This window comes from Mchenga conophoros, linkage group LG9 (genome assembly GCF_057382185.1).
Source record: "Mchenga conophoros isolate Kocher_MC1m ecotype Shallow Benthic linkage group LG9, M_conophoros_male_GT1.1, whole genome shotgun sequence".
Taxonomy (NCBI): domain Eukaryota; kingdom Metazoa; phylum Chordata; class Actinopteri; order Cichliformes; family Cichlidae; genus Mchenga; species Mchenga conophoros.
In genome coordinates this window covers 34,783,461-34,809,964 of record NC_140534.1, presented here as the reverse complement: position 1 = coordinate 34,809,964, position 26,504 = coordinate 34,783,461, and the positions used below count along the sequence as shown (strand labels likewise).

Genomic DNA, 26,504 nt, shown 5'->3' with positions numbered 1-26,504 from the left:
TAAATCCACCCTGAGGCTCTTCACTGCACACTCCTCATCCTCCTTTTCTTCTTCTGTGGCAAACGTTTAAAATGCTGACAAGTGATGATGTAGTCGATGATGTATCCCACTCTCACACGCACGCACACGCATGCACGCGCACACGCACGCACGCACGCACACACACGCGCACACACACACACACACACACAAAGAGTTTCTTGTGTTGGTGTGTGACGGTATGCTCCATTGTGAGTGGTTATTGCTACACACACACACTCAGCCTGTGTTCATGTAAAGACATGATGCAGCATGAAGGAGGAGGAGTGAAACCAACTGACTGTGACTCCTCTTTATCTCCTCCTCATCACCTCCCTGTGCTCTGATCTGCAGTTTCACCTCCTCTGGAAGCTCTGTCTGATAAATGACACGAGCAGCAGCATCTCTGAACCCTCGTCAGGATTTATTATTGCAGCAGCTCAGTCACAGCTCAGTCACAGCTCGGTGTGGCTGTGAGCAAACCTCTTTATTCACTTTATAATTATAGAAAGTTTATAATTAAAGCTCAAATCTTTAATTGTTTATTTTGAATAATAAATGTTTGTGTGTTTATCCTGATTGTGTTAAATTGAACTCAAACACAATAATGTCGTTCACTACAAAATACACGTGATTCAGTTTATTTATTTATTTTAGTGAATAAAAATGTTTTTAGATTTAATTTTTAGAAATCTATTAAATAAAAGTGACACAGTGTTTATTACACGTTTGGCATTTATTTCAAGAATATGTGTGATGAAGTTTTACATGGAAAAAGGTTTCAAACGTCCTCTGTGCTGCCGTCGTGTGTGCGTGTGTGTGTGTGTGTGTGCGTGTGCGTGTGCGCGTGCGTGTGTGCGTGTGTGTGTGTGTGTGTCTGTCTGTCTGTGTGTGTCTGTCTGTGTGTGTGTGTGTGTGTCTGTGTGTGTGTGTGTCTGTGTGTGTGTGTGTGTGTGTGTGTGTGTGTGTGTGTGTGTGTGTGTGTGTGTGTGTGTGTGAGAGAGCTAATGGGGAGTTTCAGAGGGACTTTTGTGTTCACAGGGACAAAAGTGAAGCAGCTAATTAATAGCTGTCGTCCTCCCTCTGAGACGCCATTATCCCCACACACACACACACACACACACACACACACACAGTCTATTGATTTCCTGTGTTTCTGTCTCGTGATAATTGCGTGGATTTGTCACAATGTTTCCAACTTGTTGATGCTGCGTCTCAGCCAATCAGAGCGCAGCTGCTAGATGAGTGAATGCAGCACCTCCACACGCAGCGGGGGGAGGAGGGGGAGGATGTTACTACACCTCTTTTCTTTCCCTCTCCTCGGTGTCTCCGCCTCTATTTATGGACTCGCCTTTTTTAGATAAGATTATGTTTCCTGACCTGCAGCAGCAGGAGGAGGAGGAGGAGGAGGAGGAGCAGTGAGTTTGGGGTCAAAGTTCACTCTGAAACTGGACCTGCTATCTGCTCCTGTTCTACACCTTTACGGTCTCTTTGATTAGTTTAACAGCGAGTCATCAGTTAGTCACATCATCGCCGTTTGAACCAATCAGCCGGTAACGTTTGCTTCTCGGCTCGTTTCCTTTGTTCCCTTTGATTCGTCAGCGAGCCGCTCCGATCGATTGATTGGTTGATCAGCTGACTGACGCAGTTAGTCCCTGTACAGGAAAAGTAGAGGATATCTTCAAGGTTTCATCACCTCGAAACTGCAGCTTTAAACGCCTTCAGTTATCAATCAGCTGCTGATGACCTGATCGATCACTTGTCCCGAGAATACTCAGGAAAACTGCATCTGCAGACTTTTTCTTGGTTATTTGAAACTGATGAAGACGTTGAATCAGTTTAGTCAGAGATTCATCCAGTAAAACTTCTGAGGACCAGACGAAGTCCAGTTTATGTGACTCAGAAAACACTCAGCTGTCGGTGCTTCGCTTTGTTGAGCCTGTGACAACCTGCAGCAGCAGGACGTTTCTGCATGGAGTTGGTGGAAAGTCTGTCAGCAGATGACAGTGAAAGGACTCGTTTCTGTGCGTGAAGCTGATCGTGCTAAAGTTTTAGATCCCACCTCCAAAGATGCTCAGTTTGTCCACATTAAACAGGAAGTGTGGTCAGTCGCAGTGACGACTCTGAGCTTCCTGTGGGCTCTCTCTGAGTCTTCATCGGGGTGACATCAGAGTGGGGGAGGTTTGTGACTGTTTGTATGCAGACAGAGAGGTGTGGAGGGGAGGGAAGGGTGGGGGAGGCAGACTCTTACACCTCTGGGTGGACCAAATGGCTCACCTCCCCCTGCTCCTTCACCCAAACCTGAAACGCCCTCTAAAGTGACCGGCTTCACTGTTAAAATCTTTTTATTTTGATAGGTTCACACTTCCTGTCTTTATGAGTTCAAAGTTGTAAGCTTGGCTGATAAAACCGAGCCGCAGCAGACGGTGAAGACTACACGTGGAGGAAGAGGCGAGGCTGTTTAAAAGTGTTAATGTCTTCTCTTCTTTTCTGCTTTCGAATGAAAAAGGAACAAAAACCTGCTTTTCAGCAGTTTGTTGTTCACAGCACAGAGAGAAGCCGCCTCACGTTTTATTTGATTTCCTTTCTTAATCCGGACGAGAACGATGACATCAGCAGCTGCAGTCCAACAGCCCGAGTCCACCCGAGGGTCTGTGGGCAGCTGATGGTGACATTTACACAGAAGAAACTTTAATGATGTTCACGTGAATACAAACACACCCGTCTGAGCGCCCGAGAACACAAACCAAACCCTTCACGAGAACACAGCCGACGTAGGACATGATGCAAAAAGTCAGATCTGGGTGTCCCTGTAACGTGGCGGTACTTTGGCGTTCCCGTCTCATTGGTGATTTTGCATCAGCTCTATTCCTCTGGCGTCTCACTTCCTGTGTTTGTGTTTATATACGTTGCAGTTCTAGTTGTCTGGAGTGGTTTGGTTTTGCCGTCGTCATAAAATGTGACGTAGATCTCTGCGGGTCACCCAGACTCCGTAAGGAGGTGACGGAGATCTTTGATGCATTAATACCAGCAGATTAAATTGACACCGCTCCCCCACCCCGGCGGGCCTGCGCTCGTTGGCTTTTGGAGGTTTGATTCCTGGGAATGCGGCGCAGGACCAGTTCAATATGCCAGCCTTTTGTTGAAGCTGGCTGCTTTAAAGGCAAAGCTCTTTCATTAGCTTGACCTGAGCCGTCGGCGGGGAGCTTCATGCCTCTGACACATGCTCGGGTCTGAAGGCTCCACTGTCTGATTTCCACCCAGGTCAGGTCGTGGTTCACCCGGGCCACTTTTTACCTGCACTTAACTATGACACATATAAATAATAAATCCACCTCGTGTCATTTATGTGTTACACCTGCTTACCTGCTGCTTTCATACAGCCTTGTTTAAGGTGAACCTGCCAGAGGAGGAGTCATTCATACGCCCGCATCTCGGTTTGGTTTTTCCACAATAATGCAGAATGTCATGAAGAAACCATAAAGAACGCTGACTTGAGTTTGAATCTATTTGAATCTATTTATTTAAAAGGTTCAAGTGCAAGACATGAGACTGATGTGCCGCACAGGTTTAGAGCTGCTGCTAATTTTCAACAATTGTCCCTTGTTGGGCTCACAATCTAAATAAATCCATATTACAATAAAACTTTTTCATGAAACCAAATTACATCAAATACAATTACAATTGATAGACAAAATTAAAATCATCAGATAAAATGACTACAACTTTGGTTTCCCTTTAACCTTCAGTGTAAAGGATCTAATGTCTGTGATCAGTTTGATATCGGTTGGAAGTGTGTTGAACGTCCTTCCTTTGGAGTTCGCCACATTTTACCGAGACAAAGGAAACTACACAGCAGGGAACCTTCTGCCTCTAAAACAAGACTTCATGTAAAAAATCATCATAGCTGATGAAGAAGCGCCGTCATTGGACGACAAACTGATGAGCTGCTCTGTGAGGCCTGAACACTGAGACGAGGAGAGGATGGGTGTCATTCGAGATGTGGGATGAATAGCACTAAAGTAGGACACACACACACACACACACACACACACACACACACACACACACACACACACACACACTCTCTGATGGGAGGAGGCCATCAAATGACACACTAAACTGGGTTTAAATTTAGGTGAGCTGCAGCTACCCTACACACACACATATTTGTACACCTGTCTTTGTGGGGACGTGCAGTTAATGCCTTTGTAATCCAGGACCCCTATTTTAATGTGTTTTTAAACATGAATCTGATTGTAAGATAAAGTCAGGACATCTCGTCTGAACCCTCAAACAGCCTCTGAAGGTGTGTCTCCGCTCACCATGGCCCACTCACACAGACCACCGTCTTTATATAGCGGTGAACGCACTAAAGTTAGCCTGAGTCAATATTACAGTGGTCTGTGTTTAGCTGCTCTGCTGTCAGATGCTTCACAAGACTGATTGTTGTTCACATCAGTGTTTAAGTAAAGTCTGTTTGGCTCATTTAGAGACATTTACAGTAAACCATCATTTGTGATCAAGTTTTCAAAGTACACAACGTTCCTGCTCTGAGAGTTTACTCAGTGTTGTTTAATGAGTGAAAAGTCAGAGGGAAAGTTTCAAGTATTGATTAATTTCCTACACAAAGAGGTTAAAGGTAGTAAAAGAAATCTGTGAATGTTTGAAAGTTTTAACAGGACCCAACAAAGGAGCAGAAAGCATCATTGTCGTGTTGGACTTTCTCTCCTGATCTAAGACTTCACATCTAGTGAAAACGTGGAAACGTGTTAGTTTGTTGTAGTAAACTTTAGTTCCACGTTTTTAGGAGAGCCTGACTTTCTGCCGGGCGTCAGCAGAGGAGCAGGCCTGAGGATATAAACGTTGAATCAGCAGAAACTGGTGTTTGTTTCAGCCGCTGCGTTTCTTGACCTGATGAGCTGTTGCAGAGGTGCGTTTGCGTAACTCTGCTTGTTTGGTGTTCCTAACCCCCCTCAAACTGTTGTTTTTAGTCACCTGTGCAGGTTTTTAACTCTCCCGGTGAAGCCGTTTTCTTTAAGCCGACCTTTCTGCGAGCAGATGTGTGAATAGTTGTCATAAAAGGAGTCGGACTGTGCAGCATGAAGCAGTTTTCCCTGCAGCAGCATCCTCTCTGCTCGTGCTGAAGGACTTTTCCCTCCTCGACTATCATCTGTGTGTTTTTGGTGAAAGTTTCCTGGAAGCTCAGCAGAAGATGAACAACATCTCTGACGTTACGTAACGCTGCCTCTCTGATAATAAAGGCTTCACCGACTCGCACACACAGAAAGAGGGGAGCTATTGTTTCTCCACTTCCTCCCTCTCCTCCTCTGCTCTCCTGATGAGAGGCTGCTCCACTTCCTGTTAACCCCTTCTCTTCTCGTCTTTCTCCTCTTCCTCTTCGAGGGATGTTTGCTGTGGGTTAGCATCTAAAAACTTTTAACTGGCGTCATCTTGCTCTAATGCAAAACTGCATTCAGAAAACGTTGTTTTTAGGTTGCAGGTTAGCTTCTCTGCTGGTGTTGTTGGTATTAAAGGGAATTAGGATTGTTTGTTCTATGAACCAAGTTAATTATTGACAATAATTATCAGATGCTCTCCTGATCTGAGCTGGTAATTAGTGTAAAAGTCACAGATGTGTAGAGATTGTATAAATGCTTTTGCCACGAGCGTCTAACAGCTAAAAACCCAGTTAGCCTGGCGTGGTGTGAGGCATGTCGATGTCCTGAGCATTCACTCTGTAGTTCTGCTAATTCAGGCAGTTTTTTGCCATTAAAAGTATCCAGATTACACTTCAGCAGCTCCTGTTTGAAGACATCCTTAAACTGTTATTTGTATCAGGCTAGTTTTGCATGTTTGGCTCTGTAAATATGAACATTTGGGGCTTTTTGTAGTTTTTAATTAAATATCGATATTTTATGGTTCTAACTGCTTGTTAAACTCGGATGTATAACCCAGTTTAAAGGCTGTTTAGCTAACTGTTCCCTATTAAAGACAGCTGAATTAGCCGTTAGCAGCTCCTGCTAGACTCGTGGATGTTGTAATTATTGCGCTTCTTCAGTTATAATTGGCACTTTTCTTCCTTACTAAGCAGCTTCATGGACGTTTATGTTCATGGACGTGAGGACGGCGTGTCTTCAGACAGCGCTCGCCCGTCTCTGTGTGCTTCACGTGTGCGCGCAGAAACTTTGGTGCTTCAAACCGCGAGTGGCCCGTCAGTCTTTGAGGCATAAAATCATAAAAGTGCAGATAAGCTGCTCCAAGCATCCTCCTCCTCCTCCTCCTCCACCTCGCGCCTTTCATCTGCTCGGCCCCCACCCTCCTCTAAACGTCCTCCTCGCCCTCCTCCCTCCATCCGCCGTGACATTCTTTCACAGTCGAGGCGCTCGGACTTTGTACTCGCAGTAAATACGGCTTTATTTGCTGTGAACAGGGTGAAGGTGTGTGTGTGTGTGTGTGTGTGTGTGTGTGTGTGTGTGTGTGTGTGTGTGTGTGTGTGTGTATCAGCCATCACACACGCGCTGCAGTGGTAGTTAGCTTCACAAGCTGCTTATCAGCAAGACGCTCTCACCACACCCACCCACACACACACACACACACACACACACTCAGAACTGCTGGCATCCCACACAACAGGTCTGTCCTCCACCCCTCCTCCAGCCATCTATCCATCCATCAGCTCCTCTTCACTGTGAGGCAGCTCCACCCTGCAGCGCGTTTAGCAGAGCATCCAAACACATTTTTCTTCACAAACATGAGCTCGATAAAACAATCTGAGAAAACAGGAAGGACTCGCTCCTCTTCAAAATAAAACTCAGAGAAAGTCATTGGACATCTTTAAAGCAGACGGTCTTGTATCAGAGGCCGTCCTGTTTTACCTCTTATATTTAAGTGTCAGGTAACAGACGGGAACAGTAAAAAGGGAAAGCCTTCACAAATACCATGAAACTGAAACTGGTGAGTGTAAAGGCTGAAAATCAAAGTCATTTTCTATAGAGGAAGTCATGTGATGTAGTGGAAAGCAAGCGTCTGTTGTTGCTGTCAGAGTTTGAGGAAATTGTTTGACATTTCTTTGGGTGTAAAAATGTCTCGTTGCTGAAGATGACGTGTTTCAGTCCCGAAAACAAGAGTTTCATGAATAAAGTTTATATTGAAGGAAGAAAAGGTTCCTTTAATCGTGTGACTTCTTCGTTGGTGTAAAGTTGTGAAGATAAAGGTGACCTGCAGTCCTAGAAACGAGCATTTTCTAAACTGAGTTTTGTGCTGGAAACTTCTCTGGGCTTGAATCTCAGCATCTGTTGGTGTAAAAGTTAAAGACAGGAAACCGTTAAACTGTTAAAAAACGAGCGTTTTCGTAGGAGACTTTTGTGTTAGCGAGAGGTAACTTTGTGTCTTAATACTGTCAAACGTGAGCCTTGTTTTTCTAACTTTGTGTGGCTGTAAGTCCTTACAGTGGTAAACATTCAGCAAAGCTGTTATTTGTTGCTGTGAGGCTGTCGTGGTGGCGACGATTTGCAGCTTTAAAGCTCTCTAAGTGTCCCACGTATCTAAAAATGAGCATTTTCTGAGTAGAGTCTGGCAGTGGAGGCAGAGTTGATGCTGTGAAAGTTAAAGTCAGAGCAGCGAGTTTAATGTTTGACCTTGTTGTTGGTGCGAGCGGCGATGATCTCTGAGCTCGCCGTCTCATGGAGGAAAGAGTTAACTGATGCAGCCTGCAGAGTCTTCCCCCTCTCTCTCTGTGCTCTGACTGCTGCTCGCTCGCCCCCCCGCTCACCTTTTCTTGCTGACTAAACAGTTTTGTCAGCTGGCTGCTGCTGAGGATTGGGGAGGAGGGGGAGGAGGAAGAGCGCGAGCATGCAAATAACCGTGGCGGTTAAATCAACAAAGGTAGATTGAGTTTTAACCGCAATCACTACCCCGGTCACTTCAGGAAAGAGTGTGTGTGTGTGTGTGTGTGTGTGTGTGTGTGTGAGAGAGAGAGAGAGAAATGCTCGTTTAGCTGGCACTGTGGGGACCGGTGTTAGATTTAGACTGAGTGAGGTCCTGAAGGTCGGGTTCAGGGTGGTGGCTCGTGTTCAAGTAAGGAGCTAAGGAAAGACGTCCATCCTTTGTTTACACTCTTCTTTCTTTACTCCTATTCCTCCTTATTTCCTGTCCTTGCTGCCTAGTACAGTTATCATACCCCGTTTCCTTGTTGCATCCCCGTCTTCCCTCCTTGTTTGTCTCCTCCTTTTCTCTCCTTGTTATTTCCTTGATTCTTCTTCTTTTTATTGGCCTTTCTCTCCTTAGTTTGCCTCCTTATCTCCTTGTTTCTGTCCCCTTTCTGTTGGCCCTCCAAGTTTTTTTCTCATAGTTTCATTTCCTCCTTTTTGGGCCCTTCTGTGTTTCCTCTGTGGCTCAGTCTTGTCTCCTCGTTTTCTTTTCCATCTTTCGTTCTTGTTCTCGTTCTGTCTTTTTGGCCTCTTTGCATCCTTGTCCACGTCTCCTTGTGTTGTTCTCTCTGTGTTTGTCTCCTTTTTTCATGCACCCTCACCTTGTTTCCTCTCTTGGTTTCCTTACTTTGTTTCTGGCTTCTTCTCCTTGGTTCCTTTGTTTCCTCATTTCCTACCCTCTTTCCTTTTTCTTTCCTGTTTCTTGCATCCTCTTCTACTTTTGACCCCTCCCCCTTTCTGCCTTTCTCTCCTTGTTTCCTTAGTTTGATCCTTTTCTGTCCCCTTGCATCCTCAGGTCAGTTGTCCTGTGCTTGGCCCTCCTGCAGATGTTGTCAGGTGAAGCAGCGGTTTACACAGTGTGTGTGTGTGTGTGCGTGCGCGCGTTGTTGTTGTTGTTCCGGTGAATGGAGCCTTCACAGCCGTCCTCCATAATCCCGGTAATCTGACTGTTAGCTGTAATCTGACTCACACACGCACACACACACAGGCTCCGCCCTGCTGTGAACAGGTACCGCTGTTTGTTCTGCAAACACAGGACACGCCTCGTTGCCATGGCAACTGCAGCACCGACATGCCCCCAGACTTTTTCCTTTTCTGGACTCGAGCAGGTGACGTCCACGTTTACCTGCACGTGCGATCGAGGAGGAGGGTTAGAGAGGTCCTTGCCTCCTCCTCCACTTTGTCTAGTTTCCTCTCCTTGCATCCTTCCCTGAGCTCTGCTGCCGTCGTCTTTAACGCCACCGTCACAGATGATAAAGTTTGGTTCAACCAGCGCCTGATTTAATTTCATTTAACTGTTACTGAAGCCTGATGATGTCATCATTACAGACTGTACATAAAAGACAGACTGAGTGATGAGTGAGCCTGCGAGTTTTGCTATGTTTCCATGGTTACCAGTTTTGGGGCAGTTACACATCTAAAAAAAAAATAAATGAACTGAATGTTGAAAAACAGATCATCCATCCACAGCCACAGGGGGCGGAGCCTGTCCCAGCTGGGTCTCAGGTCAAATGTCCGAGTCGACACAGGCGGTTTTTCAGGTTTCTGCCTGTTGTTAGAAAAACAAGGAGCAGTTTTCATCATCGAGTCATCGTTTCCATCAGTTTTCACATTAAAATAGAGGAGAGACTTCATCCAGATCACTCCTCCTCCTCCCAGGGCTCGCAAAATCGCTAGCCCGGCGTCCCAGGGCTAGCGATATCTCCGATCAGGCGACCAAAATCTATCTCAGCCCCGCCCGTTGGGCTATCGACCGGAGATATCGCTAGCTAGACGTCGGGCTAGCGAGCCCTGCCTCCGCTGCTATTCTTCATCTTGCTTCTCCTTATTTCTGTGCTTTTATTATGAAGTGACAATATTTACAGTTACTGATGACACACACACACACACACACACACACACACACACACACACACACACACACGTTGGTGTTGATGAAGTAATTTGGAGGACAGGGTCTGTGTGTGTGTGTGTGTGTGTGCTCTCAGGTGTGACTTGGGGGTTGTGGCAGTAGGTGTGCCCACCCGACTCCATTCAGCTTTCAGAGCAGAATAACAATAAACCCTCCCATGGGAAAGTGCTGGTGTCACACACACACAGCTTTGTGTGTGTTGCCCCTCAGGCAGACACACAAAAGGCCTCTGAGTCTTTTCATGCAGCTGAAACCTGGTCTTCATCAGCACCACGCCCTGCGCACGCGCGCACACACACACACACACACACACACACACACAATGACGTTTTTTCTTCTTTGTCGTTCGGCTGTTTCGCATCCTTGTTTCCTCTCCTGTCTCCTTTTTCCTGCTCTCTCATCACCTCAGGTCTCTCCTTTGTCTCCTTGTCTAACCTCCTTTTTTCTCCTCCTGGTTTAATGAACGACTTTCTTCTTCTTTTCTTTTTGCATCCGTCTCTCCGTCGCTGCCTTCTTCTCATTCTTCACCTCTGACTTCTTTGTGTTCTTCTTTTTTATTTTTGAAATCTTCAGTCTTCTTCCTGCTGCCTTCTTCATCCTGTTTCTTCATCTTTAGCTCTTCACATTTTTCGGCCTATCCCCCCTCCTCGTTCTTCTCCTCCCCCTGCGGCTTCTCTTCCTCATTCCTTTGCTTCGCCGCCTTCGTCTCTTCCTTCTGCTTCATTCCTCTTTCTTGGAGCCTGGATGCTCACCAGTTTCCTCACCAAGAAGAACAACCTAAACGTGCAGAAAGACATAAAATGAATCTTCTCCAAATGAGCAAAAGCTGAACGTGTTCAGTGAGTAGTTGTAGAGTGGAGGTGAGGATGAGTGTGAAATGTTTCATCTGTCGACAGGTTTTATTGTGAAAACCTTGAGCTCGATCGACTCGTCCGTTCTGTTTGTAACGCAGAATAAAAGCTGCAGTTGCTCGCATGATTTGACGTGAAAACACACGCACACACTCTGCAGGCTGGTGTGTGTGTCGCCTTGAGGCCTCGCTGCATGCTCAAACAAGCTAAAGCCAGTTTGAGCTCTGAACTTATTGAGCAGAGGCTCGTCCTGTATTTCAGGTGATGAAAGAGCTGTGAGGGTTTGCACACAGGGAGATGTGGAGGAGGAGGAGCGACTCCTGCAGGAGTCCTCTGTCAGGTCACTGATAGGTTTTACATCCTTCCCAGCATCCGCAGACACCTGAGCGCCGCCGAGGCTCCTCCTCATCCCTGTCGGCCTGCAGGAAGCAAACTCCAGGTAACGTTTAGATCCCAGGTGTACAGCTGGTCAGAATCGTAGACCGGGACAACGACCCAAACGCCTTTGTTACTCGTGTTAAAGTCACAGAAAACAAAGAAACGGCGTTTTCACCCGTCTGTCTGCTCGTCTGCGTGCAGCAGAGCGTCTTCCTTCCCGTCTGTCTGCTCCCATTGTTCTCTTTTCTTTCTTTGAACGACGCCACTCCTGCCTGACGGCGAGCCTTTCACTCCACCTTCGCCTCTGTAAACACATTTCAGGCCCCTTCCAGGACAGGACGGCCTATCAGGAGCGAACAGGCCCCTTTATCCCCTTTATCCTGAGTGGGTGTGGACACATTTAAATTAGGACGAATAAACAGACTTCAGGTAGCGTCCCGTCAGGGCCGCAAAGGACAGAACACAGAACAAGCAGTTTAGATGGACGACAGCACCAACAGTCGTGCTCTCAGAGACCACAGGACACACTGAGACAGTGTTGCAAAGAAAACTGAAATGACCCGAAGGGGCCAACAAACCAACTGAATCATCAGTGAGCCATAAATTACAAAAAGAATGTCAAACGACTGAAAACAGACCAAAGAGGAGAAAAACTGCTTTTAAAATGTGAAATAACTTCAGATGAAGACGTGAGATCCAAAACTGCCACGAAGCAGCAAACGCCCGGTGAGACTGCAGAGAGCTCTGACATGGAACCGTGAAGCAGCCACAGAACAGCAGTTTGGTTTTTGGGACGGCGAGTCGTCTGCAGAGGATTTACATCACAATGCAACGATACACGTGCGCCCGAGGCGGCGAGCTCCGAGAAGGACGACGGGCACGACAAAGAGTAACCGGCCACAAAGAGGTGTGGAACGGGTCAGGACAGTCAGAGTAATCAGAGTATTCGGTCCACTTAGAGAAAGATTTGAGGGCCGGTGATTTTGTTGGGCTCGGGCTGAAACCTGCTCACTTTTCTGTCATCAGCTGAACATCTCGACCGGCATCCGTAAACCAACGGGAGACCAGCTCGTCTCTGCAGGGAGAGCAGCACACGACCCTCTGCTGTGTTATGGATGTGGCCAGCTGTGTGTGTGTGTGTGTGTGTGTGTGTGTGTGTGTGTGTGTGCGTGCGTGTGCGCCTCCTCCCACTCCAACACACACCAGTGTCTGTCAGCCTGCAAATATGTGGGCTGTGTGTGTGGGTGCATTTTTGTGTTGTTCACACGCAGACGTAACACTTCCAGTTGTGTGAGCAGGCGGCGTGTGTGTGTGCACGCCAGCTGCTGTGTGTGCGCGCGTGTGTGTGTGTGCAATGAATGTGTTGCTTGTTGAGCAGAGAGACAACTGCTGGATGTTGGAGGAGTCGTCTCTGTGAGGACGGAGAGACTGAGGAGGACTGAAGTGATGGAAAGACGGGAGAAGGAGAGACTGAGAGGAGACGCTCGGCGGCTCAGAGGGAGAATAAAGTGCAGTTAAAGTTTAGAGGGTGTGAGGAAGGACACGTTAATGTGTGTCAGGACGGGTTAGATCAGTTTGGCTGAACATTAAGACTGAGAGCCGGGAGCAAAGTTCAGCTGAAGGACTCGTGTTCTCCAGCCTGTTAAGTAAATGAGACCAAGACGCTCGGCAACAACCAGGAGACGCAAAAAGACGGAAAATAAGGAGCAGACGGACTCCAGGGGACTCCAGGAGACTCCAGGGGACTCCAGGGGACTCCAGGAGACTCCAGGGGACTCCAGGAGACTCCAGGGGACTCCAGGAGACTCCAGGGGACTCCAGGAGACTCCAGGGGACTCCAGGGGACTCCAGGGGACTCCAGGGTGCAGCAAAAAAAAAGATGGAGAATTTTGTCAAACGAGTGAGGCAAAGCAACAAAAACACCAGAAATGTTTAAATCGACACCACAAATGAACAAAACGACACAAAACTAGGTGGAAAAAAATGATTACATTTAAAAAAAAAGTAACAAGTTTTCATACAAAACAACAAAAATGCAAAAACTAAATGTTTCAAATCACCTGAACAAAGCATCCTATCACAGCTCCACCTGAACCAGACGCCGCTGTGCCTAATAAACTGGACACTGAGCTGTGTGTCGGCATGACACGCTAACATCTGCTCGCTGCCGTCGCGCTGAAGACACTAACGGCGCAAATGTTTGGCTGAAAGTGCACAGAGCTGGCAGGTTAGCATCTGCTAACACACGTAGCTCGACCAGGTTAGCATCTGTTAGTGTGAATGAATGGAGCTCTCACAGCAGAGGCCGCTGGCTGTCTCCAACACCTGTTTAAGTGTGTGTGTGTGTGTGTGTGTGTGTGTGTGTGTGTGAGACAGCTGCTCAACACGCAACCCCCCCACACACACACACACACCATGTCTGTAATTACAGAAGAAAGATGGAGGACAGTCCTGGAGGGTCCAGTCTTTGTGTTCAGGTTAGACAGGATGAAGCATCAGTGGCAGTCTGGTGTTTGTAGTTTAATCATCAGTCTAAATGACTACAATCGGACCAAACAAGTTCTAAAATTATAAATGAAACAAAACATGGAAAAAGAGATCAAACCCATAAAAACGTGACAAAAACAATGAAAGCAAAATGCTAAAGTGACAACGGGGACGATGAACATGCAGAAGGGTTTAAAAATACAAGAGAGGGCAACAAAATCACACAAGATTGGAAATAAAACAAAAACCATACGATGCAAAACACTACAAACCAAAAAGCACAAATCTAAGATGTAAATGAAGAAACTTCTGGGCCGTAAACCTACAACGATCAGCCGTGAAACAGGGAAAGAAGAAGAGCACCAAAGACGAGCGTTTGAAACGAGGCGTGTTTTATTGTGTTGGTATTTGTGTGGGAGGCCGGGCGGCAGCGCATTTACAGCCCGTCTCCTCGCGCACAATCGCAGCCGGCTGAGAAAGATGCTCCGTGCGTTCTCTCATACTCCTCATCAGCAGTCAGCTGATGCCTTCTCTCGCTCGGATACAGGAAGTAATACTGCAGCGTCATGACGGGCAGACGCCGGCGCGCGCTGCGGTTGGAGCGCTGCTTCCATCACGCTCTCAGTCAGAGCGTTGAAGCTCAGAGTTAACCAGTAACCGCGTGCACTGACTCATCCGAGGAGATAAGGATGCAGGGAGGGAGAGAGGAGGGTGGAGGTTGAGGTGGCAGCGGGAGCCTATCCGTCGTCAGGTTACGCGGAGGGTGGCGGGCCACCAGCCAATCAGGGCGCAGCAAAGTTTACAGCGTCCGTGCGGGATGAGCAGCGGCTCGTCTGGTCTGACTGGATTCTCTGTCTCAGGCGCTCGCTTCTTTCTCGGGTTCTTCTTCTTCTTTTCTCACTTCCTGTTTTCTCCTCCACACCCTGTGGATCCTCTCTCTCTCTCTCTCGACCCGCTCCATCCCCGCCACACGAGCGCAGGTTGTGAAATAGTTCAACGAAACGCCCCGTTTCTTCGTTCAGAGGCCCGAGTGACACCCGAGGACATCGTCCCAAAGCAAACAGCAGCAGACCGAACGTGTTTCCAGCAGAGTAAACACGAGCGAACCTCCGGCGTTCAACGATAACAGCAAAGACGTGACACAGGATGCCGAACGGATACGTTAAAGGCTGAAAACGACACAACTGAGACATAAACCGCTAAAAACAAAAGATGACACAAAACAAACTCCAAGAGATAAATGTGAGGACAGACACATGAGGTCAGAAAGGTTTACGGGGACGCAGGAGCAGAGACGTGTCTCAGCAGAAGCTGCCTGACAATAGTCACGTTTCTACGTTAGCTTCACATTTATTCAGTTTTTAGCTCGTTGAAACAGGAAGTGCCAACAGCAAATTCTGCTTAATTTTCCAAAACGTGCACAAAGGCTGACGGTGACTCTCGTCTAACTGCACTCTCACTCTTATCTAATCCTCCTTTTCTCGAGAACTGGTACAGGTTTCTGCCTCTCAGGTGTTTCCCCTCCTCTCTCGCCTCCCTCTGCACTTGTCCATGCCTGTCACCCGTCAGCAGAGCGGCATTCTTCAGCGCACGCATTCCTCGTCCCGCTCGGCGAGTTATTTTTACCATCAGAGTGTATTACAGGGCCCCGCTCTGCCGCTGGCCTGCTCGCACACAGTTAAAAGCATCATCACCAGGCTCCTCCTCGGGTGTTTGTGCGTTTGTCACGGCTCACATTCTGTTCCCAGTCAACCCAGTTACTCTGCGACGCGCTCTAACCAGAACACGCCGGTGCCGTGGCCTGATTGATCAGCTTTAACTTGATTATTTTCAATGCAGACTTGCTGAGTAATTGGAGGCAGTTTGTTACTTTTAGGAAAATCACATGATGCTGTTTGCAGACCCTGGATTGGTTAAGTTCTGCTAAAACATAAAACACAACTGGAAGATGGATGGATGACTGTTGACGAATCAAAATCCAAGCAGTGCAAAGGCTTAATGCTAACCTGAAAATGAAGCTAATTTCACAATTTATATTTAGACTTTATTAAAAGAATCAGCGTCATCAACATGGCAATCTCCGAAGTTTACATGCTAGCTGTTAATGCTAACATAAAAAATGCTACTGTGGTGCACTGTATCCCTTGGTAGTACCTACGGCCATTTATCATCCACAGCGTTTTTTAATATTAGGCCATTTTCACTGTGTTGAATAGAATATAGCCAAACCTCCCAACCCTTTTTTTTTTTTTTCTTTTTTTTTTTCTTTAGAATTGCCGTCTCCGTTTATTCGATTAGCTTAAGGTGGCTAAGCTAAAAACCGACATCCACATGAGTACCAAAAGCCATAAATCGCCCCATTGAAACCCATTATAAACGCTATTTTTCACTGCACAATTATTACCATTAACGTAGTGGCGATGGCTTAAGTTTCGTTTTTGTTCTGTAGTCAGGACCTTAGAATTGTAATTTTTTTATTTGGCCACCGGGCTTCTTGGACAGACCTGCGGGAAATGAAGCCTCATTTCTGGTGTGCAGCAGCGGCTTCGCCCGCTGATCGGGCGGGACCATTTTCGGCCCCTAGGAACGTATGAGGGTGCTTTTTTTTTTTTTCTTTAGTCAACAGGAAATGACGTATTTGTTGTCACGTGGTATCGGATGTGTGTGCTGCAAAAATGAGTCCCCGGTGATCGTGCCCCGGTAATCGTCGCGACTTACCCCGGCAAGAATGCACTTATTTCGGCCTAGAGGAGAAGCATTTGCCGCCTGGAGACCATTTTCTGGTCCTGAAAAAAAAAAAAAAAAAGGCGATCGAAATGACTGTTGGTGCCAATCTTTAGTCCATCTAAAGGCCTAATTATAATAACAATTGAATATTACCTCAAATGTTTTTTTTGGAAAATATTCAAGTTTTATGTTTTTTGGGGCAAAAAAAGCAGTGCGCTCATGTGACGAAACCGGGATATAAAGGGTTAAAATCCGCGAAATGTAATTAAAACTTGACATGAATATTTCAAGGAGAAGTAGGTCTAAAAGATTGGCTAATTTAAAGTGGAATAAAATATTATTTTATACATTTTTTATAGCACTTTTTTGGGCGTGGTCGATTGGGACCGATAGTGTGTGCATTTTATGAAATGCGCTCCTGCAAAAAAAATAAAAGGCGATCGAAATGACTGTTGGTGCCAATCTTTGGTCCATCCAAAGGCCTAATTAAAAGTACAATAAAATATAACTTTCAAATGTATTTTATGGAAAATATTTAATTTTTTCATTTTTTTCGCCAAAAACGGCCGTGCGATCATGTTACAAAACCGGGATATAAAGGGTTAAAATCCGCGAAATATAATTAAAACTTGACATGAATATTTCAAGGAGAAGTAGGTCTAAAAGACTGGCTAATTTAAAGTGGAATAAAATATTAATGTATAATCTTTTTATAGCACTTTTTATGGCGTGGTCGATTTTTGGCTCTAGGACCTCATAAGGGGTACGTTTTTTAGGTACTACCAAGGGGTATTTATATATTGCGAAAAGATCATATTTCCTCTTTTAGCGTGATGTAAAAGCTACGTGTCACTTCATTTTACGCTAATGACTAATTTTTACGTAAAGGTAAAAAGCAAATTTAAACATGCTAGCATGAGGTTCATGTGAAGTATCTCTGACACTGAGTACGAGATGCTAATGCTACTCTGTAGTCCTGTGCCTGTTTGGCTTTATAAAAATACTATCATTAATGTTGTTAATTCGTTACATCACCTTTGTTTAACATAACTGCATCATCTGTTGCACTTTAACATGTTAGCACAGTAGCATGTAGTTTATTTATATCATGTATTTTATTTCAAAGATATTTTTTAAATTATTGTTATTATTAGTAATCATTAAAACAAAGATGTCACTTTGAGTTTGTCTATAAAACCACATTAACCTTTAGTTTATTAATCTTACTTATGATGCTAACAAGATAAAAACAGAAACTTTGGCTAACATGGGTTAAAGTTAAATCATGTATAATCTAAGATCTCTTTAACTTAGCTTCCAGTGCACGTCACTACATTACAGTTCTATAGTTCAATGATGAAAACTGTCTGCTGTTAGCATGTAGCATGATGCTAGCATGTACAGTTAATGTGGGTGTTAATGAATCATTAGGAGCTTGTGTTTTGTTTTAAAAGGATACAAAGGCAAGTTTCAAAGTATGAAAGAGTTGTCTTAGAAGATTAGCTTCTGCCTTGATGCTAGCATCTCGCTCACATCAGGGCCTGTGTATCGTTTCATAGTCGTTATGTGCTTTATATTTATTAACCTAAAGTTTTGACCCTGCTGGTATTAACAGTGCTGGCAGCTGTGGTTTCCAGTTTTAAGCCGCGCGGAGCCGTTTAGTGCTGCAAAGCTAGAAACAATGCAGCAGGCTGTGTCTGCAGCAGAACAAAGCTAAAGTGAGTTAGTGGGGCTAGCTCATTAGCTGCTGGCTTAGCGGGGGCTTTGTGTGGTGGTGGGGGAACACGGTGATAAATCCTAGTTTAGGTGGGAGCCGTGGCACCTCCCTGTATCAGCTTACACCTCCTTTATCTGCAACAATACTCAGCCCATTAACACTGACGACAGGCCCTCAGCAGCAGATAGAAAACCTGTTTGTGAAGCTCACGATGGCTTGATTTTAAAGTGAGCAGCTAGAGAAATGCTCGTTTTCTTTAATCCTTTCTGTCTGTTGCTTCTGTGTTGTGGAAGAAAAAATAGACATGCATACAAAAATGGGCCCGGGGTCGGACTTCCTACACGTGCAGCTCTCTCCGATTAACGTGAGATGACTTTTGCAGGATGCAGGATGTGCTAAAGGTGAATTCGGCTTTATTTTTCAAAGCCTTCACACAGGACAGCCTGTGAATAATCACATTTTTCACCTTTCCTTGGTTTCAAAACCATTCTTGGCTCGTTGCTGGCTCAGGAAGTCATCTGTTACAGACTTATTTTTCTAAAACTGAATAAATCCACACTCAGAATATCTCTGTTGTTCATTTTTTCGTGGTTTCAAGGTGATTCTTGGCTCACAGCACTGATGCTTTAACATTAACAAATATTTTTGGACATCTTGTACTGATATTTAGTTCTACATGTATTTAGCTCTCTGCATCCTCGCCTTCCTCGTCTTCCTGTAAACGCAGACTTCTCTCTGTCGGTGATGCGGGTGCAGACGTTTTCTATCCTCCCTCATCCTCCTCACCTCCAGTCTCAGCTGCCTCCTAATTGGTCTTACCAACCCTGTTAAGCTCTTAATCTCTCTCTCTCTGTCTCCTGCCCCCTTCCATCATCCCTCCATCCGTAAATACGTCCCTGAGCTGTGCAGCCTGTTGCATCCCTCTTATCCCTCCATCTTTCCTCCTTTCCAGCATATCTTTTGTCTTTTTTTTGTCTCGCCCTCCCTTACCGTAGCCTCGCTTCGCCCTGTCTGACAGATTAGCGTCTTTGGGCGGCTCAGTTAAGCCTCTGTTTCCTTTGGGTTTCTTCTTCTGCACTTTTTTATTTCTGAAGCTGTAAATAAAAAGTAAAATGTCCTGACAAACGTCACTGCTGCGGGCAGATATCAGCAGATAGCAGGTATCTTTCTGTTACCCATAATGCACCGGGCCACTCTGGGCCTTGATGGCGCCTCCACAGTTCAGTTTGTGTTTTGTGTTATCTGGCAGCCGTGATTGTATCAGCACATAATGCAGCACACTGACCTCTGTACTTGCTTTTTATTTGTAATGCTGGACCTGAAGGTGTGTGTGTGTGTGTGTGTGTGTGTGTGTGTGTGTGTGTGCGTGCATGTGTGTGCGTGCGTGCATGTGTGTGCGTGCGTGCATGTGCGTGCGTGTGTGTGTGTGTGTCAGAGGCGGTGCAATGACGAGTGTGACTCAGACTCTGAGCCCGCTCACCTCTGCGTCCCTGCAGCTCTGTGTGTTGTTTCTGCATCGTTTACTTTGTTTATGTGGACGCGAGCGTTTACAGTCTCGAAACAGTAAAACATGGCGCGTGTCCGTGGAAACGCTCGCTGTGGGCGGATACATTTTCACTGTTTAAATTGTTTGGGTGAAATCAGGGGGCTGTTTCTTCTTCCACAGGGGGCGCTCTCGAGCTCGGCCAGAATGTATATTCCACGATGTAAACCGCAGCAGTATGATCGAGGGAATAGATGTAGTTCTGTTTCTATTGTAGTGAAATCTGTGATTATCGTCACGGCAACAGGAGCCGTGTACGCTCAGTACAAAAGCCTAATAAAATGTGAGCATGCTAAGTGAGCACTCTGCTGTATTCCAGTATTTACGGTAAAACGTTAAACAGTGAAAACCTGATAAATGAAAACACTAATTACAGTAATGACACAGCCCACTGTGGGTGTGGATAAAGGCCTTCCTCAGGGTGGACACTTCAAATAAAACCAGCGTTTCTACAAACTGCAGCTTGTGAGCTGCTGCAGACGTAGTTTTACAGCTTTAAACAGAAAACGATCCAATGATAATAGAAGTGAATGCAGTTTAGCTGCACTGGTGAAAAGGGGAATATTTGTGTTATTGTGGAAACACATCGAGTCCACACGTTCACGCTGGTGCATCCAAACTTGGTGTTGGTTTTTTACAAGTTTGTCTGCCTGTTGTTGTTTCTGTATTTGTGTGTAAACGTGTGTTTGTGTTACTGATGGTCTCTCTGTGCTCTCCTCCCTGCAGTGTGAGCAGTGGTTGCAGACACACACACAACAAACCCCGCCCCCTCCCTCCCCGAGACAGATTCGAGCGAGCGTTGCTTTACGAAAAAGACGGGTAAATATGCTCCTCCCTCCTTTCTCATCTTCATCCCACCGCCACCTTCACCTCCTTCCTCCTGCTCCTCCTCATTGTTTCGCCATCTTTCATCCACCTGAAGTTAAACGCTCACCTGTAAACGCTTCCAGGCTCCGCCTCTTTGGTAGCTCTGGGAATGAATGTTTCTTCCTGTTTCTCGTGGCACAGTCCGCCATCTTTGTTTCAGTGGCTTCTGCTTCAGCTTGCATGGCGTTTGGCCGTCTCTGTCCCTGTCAGCGCTTTGCGTTTTCGCACTCAGACCTGATTCCAGATGTGTTTGCTCCTGGAAATGTTTCAGCGAGTTTTCCGGCTTTCCGAGGAGACGGAAGGTTGGACGTTTTCATAAACGCCTCTTCAGTCTTCTCTCTGTGTCCAGCCTGGTTTCACCACTTTATTATGAACCTACGAGCTCCTGAAGCTCCTTTAATGTCTGTGACAGTGATGATAACCAGGCTTTACAAACAAACATTAGAACCACAAATAAAACTCAATAAATAAACATCAAAGGAAACAAACTGAGTTGAAATTACATAATAAGATACTGTCAGTGTGATTGGTGTTTGGGCAGATAGCCCCGCCCTCCCTGAGCCTGGTTCTGCTGGAGGTTTTTTCCTCCCCACTGTCACACAGTGCTGCTCGTACGGGGTCATCACCTGGTTGTTGTTGTTGTTGTTGTTGTGAAGTGGCACAGAGAAAGTTTTAATTGAAGCATCAGTCAGAAAAGAATAAAAACATGGAAATGAAAGCGATTCGAGTACTTTAAAAACTATTATATTAAATAAATATATATAATTAAGCATGTCAGTTACATCTATGTTGTTTTGTTCTTTTAAAACATGTATGAAGGACATTAATTTACTTCAAGTCTAAAAGGGAATAAAAACAGAACATGGAAACAGTTTCTATGTTCTGATAATAAGTTCTTACTAAAATGTGTTTTTATTTAATTAATGATGTTGTATTAATACACAAACATTTATTTTCCAATAACTATGAAAGTATTATTAGTACTTAAGAAAATAATCTTTTTTAACTAACATTTAAAGTTTAATTACCATAATATTACAGTTATTCTTTTTTAAAATTAAATCTTTGACAGCTTTCAAAGGTTTTGAAGCGTGACGATAATAATGACACAAAGTAAAACATTAAATATCACATTAGAAACAAATAAAAAAATTTTTTTTTTTTTTTTAATTTGTTAAAGATCTTTATAGTGAAACATCAGAGGGTGAAGTGTTTGGTAGGAGGGGAAAGATGGGGCAGCGCACACACACACACACACGGGAGGATGGATGTGTTGAGGAATCTGCTTCCTGATTGGCTGAGAGCTGCAGACATTTTCCACTGTGAGCGTGCTCGGTGGTTGGCTGAGACGCTCCCCTCCCCCGCTCTGCCTGCCGGCTGCGGTATGCTGTACAGTGGAGCCGACACACCGTCGATGCTATCTCAACACTTTATCACGCCGGGTCTAAACTCCACACACACACACACACACACACACACACACACACACACACACACACACACAGAGGAAGCAGTCAATGTGTAACCGAGCTGGAGGGCAGCGAGCAGGCAGAGAGGGGAGATGAGCAGAGGAAGAGGAGTTAGAAACAGTTTGTAAAAGGCCGACGGAGGAGGAGGTGGAGACTGATGGAGAACGTCTCTGAAAGGCTGTGGACATGCTGTCAGTGTTTAGGGATGTTTGACATGTTTTTAAATATAAACATGGTGTCCTGGGATGGCACCCCCTCTACTGATATCTGATTGGCCACCTCTGGTGCCACCCCAGATTTGCGCTGCCATGTCAGTGCAAGCATGGGCGTATATACGGGGGGGTCAGGGGGTCCACGTCACCTTTTTCTTCTCGAGACATCACTGCAGGTCCAACTATAAAACTGGAAGCTGCTGTGTTTGTTACAGCTACAAACTCATCAGAATGATAAAAGATAATCGGATTTAAAGACGTAAATATTAGTGTTCAGTCAAGTTTCAGTGTGGCAGCTACTTTGTTACAGCGCAGGTTTAAAATCATTTTCACCAGACGTCACTCTGCTTTGCTTTCAAACTCAGCTCTGGGTCCCCCCCCCCCCCTTAGAAATCGGGGCGTGTGCCACCCCATCTAAAAACTCTTATATACGCCCCTGCTTCCATGACTCCTTTGAAATCCTCCCGTGATACAACCGTTCGCTGTGTGGCGATTACAAAAGGGGCCGCTCACATAAAGTGGGGCTGCATGTGGTGCCTGGGTGTAAAGAATAAGACCTCTGTGCTTTTGGGTTCAAGTCAACTCTTCAACAAACACGGCTTTTGTGCTTCGTTGAGGTGGGAAAGTTGCTGCCTTGACATTAAAAACTGGCGCCTGTTTATTTTGATGCTTTTAAATGTTGATATTAGCAGTAAGCAGCATGGAGGCGCTCGCTGATGTCCAATTTAGAACTTTTTTGCCAATTTTCTGGAAATTCTGTGAACACTTGAGCAATATTTTGAAATCAGTGTTTTTTGGGCTGAAGTTGTGTAGATCTGATGAAGCGTGGCTGTGCTCAGATCAAATAAACATCTGTCTACATCTGCACTGAAAGTCGGTCATGTTTTTAGAAAGAAGGCAACGCACGACATGCTTTTGTCCATGCAGCTCAGAGAAAGTCATCTCTGCCTTGGGATATTCAGCTTTTAGTTTCACAAGTGTGCGTTAACAAGTTTGGGCAGAGTTCTGCAGCGAGGAAACAGGAACGTCGGGATCGGCGGAGCGGTGGAGGATGGGTGATGGCAGCTGAGTGTTAGATGGAGGCTCGGGAGGGGAGGGGGGTCATCAAGAGCGAGCGAGAATGCCCATCAATCTCTCTCTTTGCGAGCGCACATGGGGAAGCAGCAAAACGCTCTCTTGTGACTCCCGTGAGTGTGAACTTCCTGTTGTGGTCAACCAGCGCAGAAACAGAAAGAGATAAAGAGGCTCTGACTTTCTTTCAGTTTCTCCTACGAGTTTGGTGAATTCCCATGAATAGCACTTCTCTCCATCACTGTCACAAGGTTGGAAATCATCCCAGGATTTCCTGTCGGGAACCTGCCCAGTAGATTATGCATTAGATCATAAGGTTGTGAGTTTAGAAAAAAGGACATTTGCAGCATTACAGAGGCAGCCCTGACCGCTCCACGCTGCAGCCAGCGCCGTATTTCATCACAGCGTTGGTATTCTTAGATAATCAGCGCTAACGCTGCCGAGCATCCGGTGCTAATGTGCGCTGAAAATGAAGCAAACGCAGATGCACCAATGGCTGCAGTTCCTCTAATGTCCACTTGGGGCTAATTCAAGCGAACATTTTCAGCCTTTGTGGATCTTGCTTGCTATAAAAGGCGCAGCACAAGATATTTATTTTTAACTGTTAATCGTGCAAATATACAACACTGCAGTTCCAGAATAAGAATGTGTTGCTAGAAATAAGCGAAGTCGCTTCCGTTTAGATAAACAGTGTTGCAGTGCTGTTCTGAATGAGGCCGAGAGGGTGATGGATGTATAGATGGAGGGAGAGTGACAGTTTAGGGAGGTGTAATAAATAGCCAACATATGGTGACTGGTTCCTGTCCTCCCCCTCTCTCACTTCTCTATCTGCCCATGCATCCCTCCATCCCTCTGCTCACATCTCTCCTGCTAAACACAGACTGTTAGCTGACACCGACTCACAGATACAAAAACACAGTGGTATAAATACAAATGGAAAAGGTTAGAAAAAGGAGGAAGAGTACTAACTCACTAGTACTGTTAGGCATATACATACTACAAAAAATACAAGTAAATGAATTCATATGTTGGTGGGGATTACTGTCTGAGATTAATAATTGCAGCTGCTAGGCTAATCCCATGAAACATAGCTAGTGTGAGAGAGGGAGATTATCTATGACTTAGACTTCATAAACTTGTGACAGGTATTTATCATAAAAGAAAGAAGCTGGTGAAGTAGCCTCTTATCATGCTAGATGATAACTTTAGTGCCAGAGCCTCTAAGGCAGGGGTGGGCAATCCCAGTCCTCGAGGGCCGGTGTCCTGCAGGTTTTAGATCTCACCTGGGTCAACACACCGGAATCACATGATGAGTTCGTTACGAGGCCTCTGGAGAACTTCAGGACATGTTGAGGAGCTAATTTAGCCATTTAAATCAGCTGTGTTGGTTCGAGGACACATCTAAAACCTGCAGGACACCGGCCCTCGTGGACTGAGATCGCCCACCCCTGCTCTAAGGCATGCTAGCCAACATTAGCTGTTAACACAAGGTAAAAACTGGATTATATCAGAAGGTTAAAACATAAAGTTCATGCAGACTTATCTGTAGTAAAATTATAAAACTTGCATGTTTCTGCTTCCTAGTTTTCAAAGTGAATAAAGAAACAAGGACAGAGAGGATGCTCTTAATCCTCGTTTACATCCTTTACCTCTCTACCCCACACATCCATCCTGTGCTGTGTCCACCCTCTCTCTTTAATTACCGTCTGTCACTGGGTTACATCTTCACACAGTTGGTGCACAGCAGGAGGTTCATGACGTGAAATCACTGACGTTAGACTTAACTAATTCTGCTGGTTAAATACCTAAAATAGGGACAGAAATTAATATTACTCCATTGGTAAAAACTTTATGACATTCTTGCTTTCACAACAAATTTGAAAAGCACAGAAATGAACTGAAAGGGCTGTACCCTATCAGGGGTGCACTGCGTAGGTGTCATGTGACTGCACCTTTGAAGTTAAAAGAGTTGAAAGTGTGCCACTGCCACAGCGTCCTCCTAAGGTCAAAAGAGGGTGATGGTCCTTACAATGACAGATGTACGAGTACACACCCACACACACGTACAGATACATTCATGCTCAGTGGCTCCAGCACGGTGACCTTTTTCTGCTTTTGCATGGATGTGGAAGAATGTCAGGATGTCAGAGCTGTGTGTGTGTGTGTGTGTGTGTGTGTGTGTGAGAATGATGGCTGGGAACAGATGTAGTAACATCAGCCATCTCTCTCTCACACACACACACACACACACACACACACACACACACACACACACAGTGCTCAGACTTCGTGCTGCGTTCAGGGACCGTTCCTTTTAAACTGGTTTAAACGTCGTCGTAGATGTTTGTAAAACTTTGGCGCAGACTCCTTTTTATTTACTATTTTTCTTTGCGACACGTGTTGCATTGACACTTGCACGTGTTGGCGCCGTCTCTCGGTTTGCAGCGTTCTGAGCAGCCGGGTTAGGACGGTTGATTTTGGGAGGGTTATCTTTCTCCATCCTTTTTTCCCAGCTTCCTCTGGCCTCTCCTCTCACAGCCATCTGTTGCCGTTCGTTTCTGCGGGCTGTAAAAAGTGCTGGCCGAGCACTCTGGCAGCCAATCACAGCGTCCGATTGCGTGTGTGTGTGCGCGCGTGCACCTGCCGTGGCCATGTAAGAGCGTGTCATGCAGGAGCGGTGATACACTCAGAGGTCAGTGGAAACACGGCGCGCTCGCTGCCAGCTGTCAGCGCTCTCTCGCCACGTTCCACTCGTCCTTTCTCTTTTCTTCTCCTTTTCTTCTTCTTTGGTTTTGCTTCATGTGCTGTTTTCATTTGCAGAGACGTGAAATCTGTGCAGTAAAGTCATCGCGCTCACGTTGTCAGATCTGTGTTAACGACTACATAAAGATGGTTGTTTTTTAAACTCCTTGTTAAGGTCGTCGTTAGATACCAGAGTAGTTGTTTTCCATTTGTTCCCACTCTGTTTTTTACGAGGACAGGATAAAATGTGGAGAAGCTGCTGCGTTTAAAGCCTGTGAATGTTTGTGGAAATAACGGCGCTGCCCTGCAGGTACATTACAATAACGGTTTAATGCTGTGGTGCAACTCGCTGTGCCAAAATCAGGAAGAGCGCCGCTGACGAGGATGTGATGTCAGCGTGACTCAACTGCTGGCCACAAACATGGCCACCGCGGGAGGGTAACCCTGAAGTGGCGCGACTCTGCGACGCGCCAACTAGTGTCGGGCTGATGGAGGCGTTTGACTGCAGCCTGGGCCTCCATTGGCTTTTTCATCATTTTTAGGAGTCGCTGCTTCTTTCACTTCCTCCTTTTTTGAACT

The 26,504-nt window shown here is 45.7% G+C and overlaps 1 protein-coding gene across 5 annotated transcripts in view; it reads left to right on the top strand.

Moving 5' to 3' along the window:
• The window catches only part of rreb1a (ras responsive element binding protein 1a), a 55,128-nt gene that overhangs the window by 5,457 nt on the left and 23,167 nt on the right, over nucleotides 1-26,504 (top strand). For 4 of the 5 annotated variants that reach the window (XM_085287807.1, XM_085287808.1, XM_085287805.1 and 1 more), the window contains exon 2: nucleotides 20,291-20,383. The exons of the other annotated variant lie outside the window; for it this stretch is intronic. The gene's annotated coding sequence lies outside the window, so the exon portion shown is untranslated. The remainder of the gene's footprint in view (nucleotides 1-20,290; nucleotides 20,384-26,504) is intronic. 5 annotated transcript variants of the gene reach the window in all.